At 43.0% G+C, this 10000-nt stretch overlaps 1 protein-coding gene across 1 annotated transcript in view; it reads left to right on the top strand.

Annotated features, from left to right (window-relative positions):
- LOC123511572 (tripartite motif-containing protein 3-like) overlaps positions 1 to 10000 on the top strand; it is a 167179-nt gene that overhangs the window by 22292 nt on the left and 134887 nt on the right. The window lies entirely within an intron of this gene.

The raw sequence follows: 10000 nt of genomic DNA, 5'->3' as shown, positions 1-10000 counted from the left end.
CCTGTGATGTATGATGCACCTTTACCTGTGATGTCGCTCTCTCTCTCTCTCTCTCTCTCTCTCTCTCTCTCTCTCTCTCTCTCTCTCTCTCTCTCTCTCTCTCTCTCTCTCTCTCTCTCTCTCTCTCTCTCTCTCTCTCTCTCTCTCTCTCTCTCTCTCTCTCTCTCTCTCTCTCTCTCTCCCTCTCCTTCCACAAAAATTTATCCTATTCTCTCTCTCTCTCTCTCTCTCTCTCTCTCTCTCTCTCTCTCTCTCTCTCTCTCTCTCTCTCTCTCTCTCTCTCTCTCTCTCTCTCTCTCTCTCTCTCTCTCTCTCTCTCTCTCTCTCTCTCTCGCTTCCACAAAAATTTATCCTTAAAATATCCTCTCTCTCTCTCTCTCTCTCTCTCTCTCTCAAAATTCTCTCTCTCTCTCTCTCTCTCTCTCTCTCTCTCTCTCTCTCTCTCTCTCTCTCTCTCTCTCTCTCTCTCTCTCTCCACATAAAATTTATCCTTAGAATATCCTGCATTATTTATTATTTATTTATTTATTTATTTATTTATTTCATTATTATTATTATTATTTTTTTTTTTGTGTGTGTGTGTGTGTGGGTGCGCGCAGGGGTTGGTGTCCTCTATACATCCCTCAGTACACGTCCCTACCTTCCTTAGTGACGTTGCGTTAGGCCTCAAGACTTCTGCTCAGCCTAGTGTGTCGGACTGGTTGGTGGTGTGGTGTGCTGGGTACGCCTCCGCCTCGCTTTCTTTACCCTTACGGCTCTTCCTTCCTTCTCTTTATACTCTAAGGAGGCGGTACTTGTAATCTCCCAAATGTGTCGTCTTTAAAGTACATTCTAAGCTCTGAAATATCACGTCTTATGGATTACATGGTGCTTTACGTAATAATTCTGTTGTATAATTACTTAAGGCAGCTCTGAATTATTTTGAGAGACTTAATGTACTGAAAATACTGTTCTGCCTACTAAAATGTACAGTGCTTTGAGTAAATGTAATTGAGGAAAATATTTGATTGAGAAAATGCAACATGCAAAAATGGAAGATGGCGTGACTCACAAAGTAGATCAATCACAGTCTCTCGTTATGGTGCGACATTCAAAGTTAGGAAGTATGAAATTTCTCCGCGACTTCATTATCAGCTTGTTTTGAGTTTTCTCTCTTATTTTCAAAGGAGACTACTTTTAAGCTCTCTTTATGCCTTGCCTCTGAATACATCTAGACCAGGCTTAGCTTTTAGTTCTTTTTGAATCTTCCTTGTGTACTTTAAAGTGGCTGTATTTTTATGCTACCAAATGCCTTATCTCGAAAGAAGAAAGAAAATATGTATAAGCCAGACATAACATTCACTTAACAATATTTATAACATTAATTGTAAGTCTTCTTTTTACTTCTAACTGGCTGCACGTTTTGCTCCTGTATGCCTCGTAAAAAGAGAAATAGAAAAAAAGGAAATTTAGACCAGGCACATTGTTTTCAGATTATCATTGTCTGTAGTACTTTTAGTGACTCTTTCCTTTAGTTTACTCCTTTAAAGTGTCTTCACATCTAAGATCCCTAATGCTTCGTAGAAAAAAAAAAGTGTATCCAGACTAGGAACAATTTTGAGTTATTTCAGAATTCTTATATTTTATTTTTTTTTATTCATCCTCATAATGTTGAAATAGTGTTATGCTCTTAAATCCCTTGTCTAAAAGATAAAAAGATAAAAAGGAAGAATGAAAGGAAATTTATGTATACAGACTAAGCACTGTTTTTTTTTTTTTTTTTTTTTGTGTGTGTGTGTGTGTTTAACGTATTTTACTCTCAAATTTCTCGTCTTATAAAATACAGACTCCGGATCTCTGTGAGCGAGTGGGGCAGCCTTGTGCGCCTCTAAGGGACAGACAGGTAGGCAGGCAAGCAGGCAGGGAAGGAGGAAGGGAGGCAGGCAGGCAGGGAGGGAGGGAGGGAGGGCAGGCAGGGAAATAGACAGGCAGGGAGGGCAGAGTATGAGCCGACCTTGGAAAATGTCTAGGATTTGTTGGGTGAGCGGCGACTGGTGCACAACTGAGCTTAGTAATTGTGGGAAATTCCAGTTGTGGTCTCTCTCTCTCTCTCTCTCTCTCTCTCTCTCTCTCTCTCTCTCTCTCTCTCTCTCTCGTGATCCACCTCGCATCCACTCAACCAGAACTTGCGGAAATCGAATGCATGTGTATGAAAAACAGGTGATTGATGCGTCGCTCTGTATTTCCACATAACTCCCTAAGTGGATTGCCAAACTTTTGCTCCACATCACTCCACTTTCTCTACTTAGTGTATTTATTTGCACTTTTATATCATTCTTCATTTCTCTCTCTCTCTCTCTCTCTCTCTCTCTGTAACTTTTCTTGTCTTATTTTGTACTTTTATTTGTCTTACTTACTTTCTTGTGTATCTCATTCCACTTTCCTTTCTTCCACTTTCTCTTTTCCTTTCTATATTGCTGCTTATTCCTTAGATATTTTTTCCCTTCTATTCATTTTAAGTTTCCAGTTCTTTTTTTCTCAAGTTGTTAATTAAATTTCTCCGTCTTTCATTTCTGCATCTTTTTTTTCTTTCTTTCTTTTCTTGTATTTGTTTTGTCTTTTTGTTTTATTTTTCTTTGTAGTCTTCCTTAGATTTTTTGTCGTAAGCCTTCACGCCTTCCTTGATTGTCTCATTTTCTCCACCTTTATCCCTCATTTCTTCCTTTCTTCCTCTTATACACAATATTTTTCTTCTTTATCTTTTTTAACTTTCTTTTTTCACTTGCCCCTCCCACTCCTCCTCTTCCTTCCTCCTATGATGTTCTTTTTCAGTCTCTTCCCCTGCTTTCTTTTTCCTCCTTTGTGTCCTTTCCTCTCCCTTTCCCCATTCTCGTTCCCTCCTCATTCCTTCATATTAAACCCATTTCCTACGTCCCATCCTTCTTCTCTTCCTTCCTTTATTCCGATCCTATCTTTTAGCTTTTCTTCTCTACCCTCTTTCATCTTTCCCCTCCGTTTCTTTCTTCCTTCCTCCCTTCTTACCCTTCTCTCTTCCTTCTTCTCTTCTCCTCTCCCTCCTTCTCTCCTTTAACCTTTTTTTCTTACTAACTTTTGATCCGCCTTTAATTAAATTACGGAAGTGCAGCTGAAGTTGACCTCGTATGTGTGACCTAACTTAACATTACATGACCCGTTTTAAACCCCCCTTGACTCAGCTAAACTCCGTCATGACCGCTCTTGTCTCTTATTTTTCTACGATTTTTGACGTTCCTGAATCCTCATAACTTTCCTTGACTCTCTACTCTTTTGTCTAATCCTCCCTTAATCTACGTCGACACCTCTCATTCTTTCCTTCCTGCGTCAGCTTGATTCTCTCCTGGTGGTGCTTGACTCCCTCTAATCCTCCCCGATAGAACCTTAGCTTTTCTCGACCCGTTTTTCCTTCCCTCCTGTAGCTTGACCCTAATCCTTCTGCCCTTCCCTCCGTCACAAGTCTGGCCAGTGCGTTGATGGTAAGCTCCATTTCCGGTGCTGGCTTTCACAGCGATGCTCGGTGGAAAATACAAATAACAAGTCAACTAGATTCTTTGTAAACTTATAAATGTTTGGGATTTATAAAGTATGTAATTCATTTATGGGTGAAAAAAATGTATGTATTGTTTTACTGTTTTTTTTTCTTTTCTTTTTTGTGTGTGTGGATGGAAAAAAAAAGTAAGTTGAAAGAAAGTGCACTATATTGCCACTTTTTTTTAAGATTTAGTAGCAAGAAGTTCTATTTGTATTGGATTATTTAATTCCGGGTATATTTTGATACCACTCTTTGGCTTAAAAAGATTTTATATGCATTTTTTTGTATCTATTTCCCGCAATTTAAAGAAGAATATATTAACAATCTATATCTATACTTGCAACACTAAATCCATTAGACTTGGCTAATAAAGTAATAAAAACCTCTAATACTCTTACTTCGTTTTAAGAATACTATGTTTACCTGCACCTGTTTCCTTATCTTTCCTTATTTATGGCAACAGTTGTCTTAGTATTCCCCTTGTGGTGCCTTTAAGCTACCATTCCTGGCCTCGCTTTAAGCCAGCCCTTCATATGGTTCGCTCCTTTAAGCTGTGGTTCCCAATAATTTCTTTAAGGGAGCGCTGCCCACCCGTCTTTTAGGTCAGCACTGCCAGCCAGTGTGTTTGTCTCTATCACACACACACACGCACCATTTAGCCATCCATTGCGCTGCTCATCTTCGCCTCCCTGATGAGTTCCGGGCGTCTGACAGGCTATATGCACTTTGGCACGCCTTTGCACACTGGCGTATCGGACACTGCCACCTGACGCCCCTCACAGCATGCAGGTGCCACGCCAAGCCACCCGGAAGAGAGAATGGTTGGGTGATTGAATGGATATATATACAGAATATGAGAAATGGAAGTGAATGAATTGAACCGAATAAATAGAGTTCAATAGATGAAGTGGATGAATATATTTAATTTTAATGATTATAAATGAATGAAAGGAAATAGATGGCGGGAAGGATTACAGTAAACAGAAAGGGATAGATGGATTAATGCATGGAAGGGTATGGGTGCGGAGGTGCCTGGGGTACACGTGTTGTCCGGGATTCGAATTCAGGTGATATTGAATGAGCGGTCTCGAATGCTAACTATAACATTTTTCCAGGTATTCTAATTTATTCATTTATGCTTTTATTTAATTCAACTTTGCGTATTGTTTTTTTTTTTTCGTTTTTTTTTTTACCAGATTAATTACATATCACTTGTTTTAATGTAGATAAACAGTAGAGGCAGACGTAAAACTAATAATGAGGGGAAACTAGCACACATTTCACACTGCTTTGTCTTAAATTTCCTTCACAATAAACTAATCAGTCTTGTTTCACTGTGATATTTTTTTCAAAGGACAAATGGAAGAAATAATGAAGACAAGCAATAATCAAGGGGACAGAAGCATTATATTCTATTTCTCTTTGATGTTTAGCTCACAACAAGGTAACCAGTCGTCCATCAGTGTTGCCTATCGTCAGCTTCAGTAATGGAAGAAATGGTTAAGGCATAGTTAAGGACAAATAGGAAATAATCAGGGAGACAGAAGCAGGACATTTGGCCGGAACAAAAGGAGGGGATCGCTGCCAAATCTCGCCAGACGAATCAGATAAAAAACACCCGCAATTACTTTCCTCCTTTCTTCCTTCGCCAGAACACTCTCCATTATAACATTGCCATCTTTATACGTATTTTGCCGCATCTCCACCGCTCGGCCATCCTCACTCCTGTCTCCTGGAGGCCGTAAGTATTACCGCAGAGGCCGTAAGGTCGTCGCGCCATCAGATACCCATCAAAATAACGACCCTGTGGTGCGCAAAAAGCCATAGCGACACCCGGCAACTCTTGATGGAGGAGGAGAGTTGTCGGATATTGCCAAAGGAAAGAGCGTCGCCAAACCCTCCTCTTCCCTTCCTTCTCTTTTCCCTCCCAAGCAAACCCTTCCATCTCTCCCTCTCGCCTGACAATAAAATAGTTTTATTACACCACTACATAAAACCAGATTGCGTTTAAGTGATTTTTTTTTTTTTTTTTTTTTTTATAGATGAGTTGTAAGTTTTGAAAGTGAACCGCACTGTCTGCATATGTATCAAGATGGCGTGGTCTTGATTCGCAGCAGTGAGGAGAGGGTTCGAATCGCAGACTAAAAAACAAACAAACAAACACTTTATGCTTACTTCACAGATGATTGGTGCATGACGCAAGATTAATATAATATTCTTGTGTGTAGGGCGAAACGAAAGGCTAGCAGTCCTACCTTCCTGTGTGTGTGTGTGTGTGTGTGTGTGTGTGTGTGTGTGTGTGTGTGATTTAAGTCACACCTTAGAGATGTAAACTGTCAAGTTATTAGATTTAAGACAATACAACATCTACTACTACTACCACTACTACTACTACTACTACTACTACTACTACTACTGCTGCTGCTGCTGCTGCTGCTGCTGCTGCTGCTGCTGCTGCTGCTACTACTACTACTACTACTACTACTACTACTACTACTACTACTACTACTACCACTCTGCTGCGCGTCACAAAACTGGTGATACGATTCATGATACCAATTTATCTGAACATTATTTGCTCACGTATCAGTTTCCTCTGCTGCCCAAGTATCATTTCCCTTACGTGCGAGATACAGGAGGGCAGGTGGATAGAGAGCAATATGATAGGCGGGGCAGATGGATGGATAAATGTAATAGGATCATGGAGAGATAAGTGGATAGATGGAGGAGGTGAGCTGATACATCCTGAGCACGCCACCTCCTCCCCCTCCTCCTCCACTCTCTGATTAGGGCGTGGCGAGGAGGGAGAGGGAGGAAGGAATAAGGAAGACGTGCAAGGGGGGGTGGGCAGGAAATATAGGGAGAGTAAGAGGAAGAGAGAGATGTACAGGAAAACACACACACACACACACACACACACACACACACACACACACACACACACACACACACAGAGAGAGAGAGAGAGAGAGAGAGAGAGAGAGAGAGAGAGACTAAGGGAAGGAGGGAGTGGGGAAAAGGGGTCAGGTTTTGGGTGTGGCGAGTCTTTGAGGACAGTGACGTCACCACCATCACCATTACCACACACAACACCACCACCACCGCCACCAGCAGACATAATAACAACAACAGCAGCAACAACAACAATAGCTGCTACCACTACTACTACTACTACTATTACAACTACTACTACTGCTACTGCTGCTGCTGCTGCTGCTGCTGCTGCTGCTGCTGCTGCTGCTGCTGCTGCTGCTGCTGCTGCTGCTGCTGCTACCACTGCCACTACTACCACCACTACCACTGCTACCACCACTGCTGCTGCCACTGCTGCTGCTGCTGCTGCTGCTACTACCACTGCTACTGCTGCTGCACCACCACCACTGCTGCTGCACCACCACTGCTGCACCACTGCTGCTACTACTGCTGCTGCTGCTGCTGCTGCTGCTGCTGCTGCTGCTGCTACTACCGCTACTACCACTGCTACTGTTGCTGCTACCACTACTACTACTACTACTACTACTACTACTACTGCTGCTGCTGCTATATTACCACTAGTACGACCGCCACCACCACCTAACCACCACTACCACTCCTACCACTACCGTCTATTATTACAACGTACTGCATCCACCACCACCACACACACACACACACACACACACACACACACACACACACACTCCTCCCTTGGCATTGCACACCCTGGTTCTAGCACACCCCCTTAAAAGGCCTTCCTTAAGCTTCTCCCTCTTCCTCCCCCACCTGCCTTCATCTATCTCTCCCTTTTGCCCCCTGTTTCCCTCTCCCTCTCTCACCCCATCCCACCTTGCGTCAGTCTGCAATATTTTTAGTGACATTTATTTATTTATTTATTTTTTTTTTATAGAATGGGCCACCTGGAAGTACATGAGGGAGACAGGAAGAGTACGAGGGGAAGAGAGAGAGAGAGAGAGAGAGAGAGAGAGAGAGAGAGAGAGAGAGAGGAGAGGAAAAGTGTAAGAGGGAGAGTGGCAGCGTTTAGTTTTGGTAGCTGAGTGCCTGCTGGGAGAGAGAGAGAGAGAGAGAGAGAGAGAGAGAGAGAGAGAGAGAGAGAGAGAGAGAGGTAATGAAGTCGGTTTAATTGGCAGACTGGATGACCTCTTAAATATGGTTGGCTGACTGGTTGGCTGACTGACTGGTTGGCTGACTGGCTGACTGGTTGACTGACGGGCTGATTGTCTGACTGTCATGAGAAAAAGTGACTGGGTGATAAATAGCCTATCTGACTGGCGCTCTTAATGATCATATGGGTGGCTTGGCTGGTTGTGACTGACTTACTGGAAAATACACAGACTAAATGACTGGCTGGTAATGTGGCTGACTAACTGGATGACTGGTTTTTTTAGACTGGTTAACTATCTTGTATGGCTAACTGGCTGGCGGGATGGGTGTATGGACTGTCTAAGTATGGTCACTTGCCCTGTTGTATGGCTAACTGGCTGGTTGACTAGCTGGTTGAGTGGCTGGCTGTTTGCACTGGTGATTTGCATACTTGGTGGAGTTCGGCCGAGTCCTTTGGTGAGTGGCTGAGGCGGTGAGTGTCTTTGTGTCTGATTGTTTAAGTGTTTGAGGAAGGAATGAAGTTTTGGAAGCCTGTTTGGGATGGCTGGCGACCCGGTGGTGGTGGTGTCACTTCTCTTTAGTAGACACAAGGAGTACCCCGGCACTCTCTCTCTCTCTCTCTCTCTCTCTCTCTCTCTCTCTCTCTCTCTCTCTCTCTCTCTCTCTCTCTCATATCCTTTCCCTCCTACAGTTCCCTCCTCCCACTCCCTCCATCCCCCTCTCTCTTTAAACCACAACATCCTGGCCACTCCCTCCCTCTCTCCCCCTTTTCCTCCATTTCCTCCCATCTCCCTCCCTTTCCTCCGTCCCTCCGTCCTTGCGTCAGTGTCCCCTGCGTTTAAATGTCACGTACTGTACCTCCTTTTTAAATCACACATTCTCTCTCTCTCTCTCTCTCTCTCTCTCTCTCTCTCTCTCTCTCTCTGGTTTTTCTCTCATCACTCTTCCTACACTTCCTATCCACACCTCATCCATTGCAGTTTTTTTTTCTTTCTCTCTTTCTTTCCCTTCCTCAGTATTTTACGTGAGTAGCAGCAGCAGCAGCAGCAGTAGTAGTAGTAGTAGTAGTAGTAGTAGTAGTAGTAGTAGTAGTAGTAGTCAACTTTTCAGCATAGTCTTTCCGTCTTTCCTCCCTTCCTTCCTTCCTTCCTTTCTTTTTTCCTGCTCTTTTCACCAACTTTTTTCCGTCTCTTCCAAAACTCACTCCATCCCTCCTTTTTTCATTCCTCTCCATTTATTTCCTCCCTCTTTTTCACTCTCTTCTTTCCTTCCCTCTTCCTTTTTTTTTTCTTCTTATTTCGCAACCATTCTTTCCCATCCAGCTTACCTCCCTCCCTTCCTCCCTCCATGCCTTCCTCCCTGACTCCCTCCCTCTCTGCCTCCCTCCCTTTCCTCCTCCCATCCTTTCCTCCTCCTTTCCCTTCCTTTTATACACGTAGGGGAGGGAGGATGAAGAGAAGGCGGTCAAAGGGAAGCGGTGAGGGGATTGAAACTACATCATAGAGAGAAGAAGAACTGGAGGAGGAGGAGGAGGAGGAGGAGGAGGAGGAAGGAGGAGAAGGAGGAGGAAAGAAGGAAAGAAGGCGACCACATTGACCTCCTTTGCTATCTTGGAGAGAAAAACGCAATAAATTTCTTTTTTTTTTATTTATTTTTCATTTTTTAACGTAATTTTTATATATACTTTTGTTTTGGTATGAATGATGGTAAGAGTTATCGTGTGTGTGTGTGTGTGTGTGTGTGTGTGTGTGTGTGTGTGTGTGTGTGTGTGTGTGTGTGTGTGTTTAATCATGTATTTTTCTCTATTTGTTCCCGTTCTTCTTTTTTCCATTCTTCATTCTTTTCAATTCTCACTTTTTTTTTTTTTAAGACTATCTACTCCTTCTCTATTTCTACCATTCGTTACTTCTCTTCTTTCTTCTTCTTCTCCTTCCTTTCCTTTCTCCATAACGTTAACTTCAATTCTTCCCTCTTACTCTTTCTCTTTTTCTTCCTTTCTCGCTATTTTTCCCCTCTTTCTCAATCTTGCTCTTCTATATTCCACTCTTTTACTTAGATTGCTCCATTTCTTTATTTCCTCTGTTCATTCTCTCTCTCTCTCTCTCTCTCTCTCTCTCTCTCTCTCTCTCTCTCTCTCTCTCTCTCTCTCTCTCTCTCTCTCTCTCTCTGCCGGCGTCCCTTCAAACACTTTATTCAGTTCGTCACTCTCTCACTCTTTCCTAACTCTTCCAATCCCCACCTTGTTTTCCACCCTTCCTCATATTCTTTCCTCCATCCTCCTCCTCCTCCTCCTCCTCCTCTTCCTCCTCCTCCTCCTCTTCCTCCTCCTCTTCCTCCTCCTCCTCCTCCTCG

This window comes from Portunus trituberculatus, chromosome 31 (assembly GCF_017591435.1).
Source record: "Portunus trituberculatus isolate SZX2019 chromosome 31, ASM1759143v1, whole genome shotgun sequence".
Taxonomy (NCBI): Eukaryota; Metazoa; Arthropoda; class Malacostraca; order Decapoda; family Portunidae; genus Portunus; species Portunus trituberculatus.
This window is presented reverse-complemented; position numbering and strand designations above follow the sequence as displayed.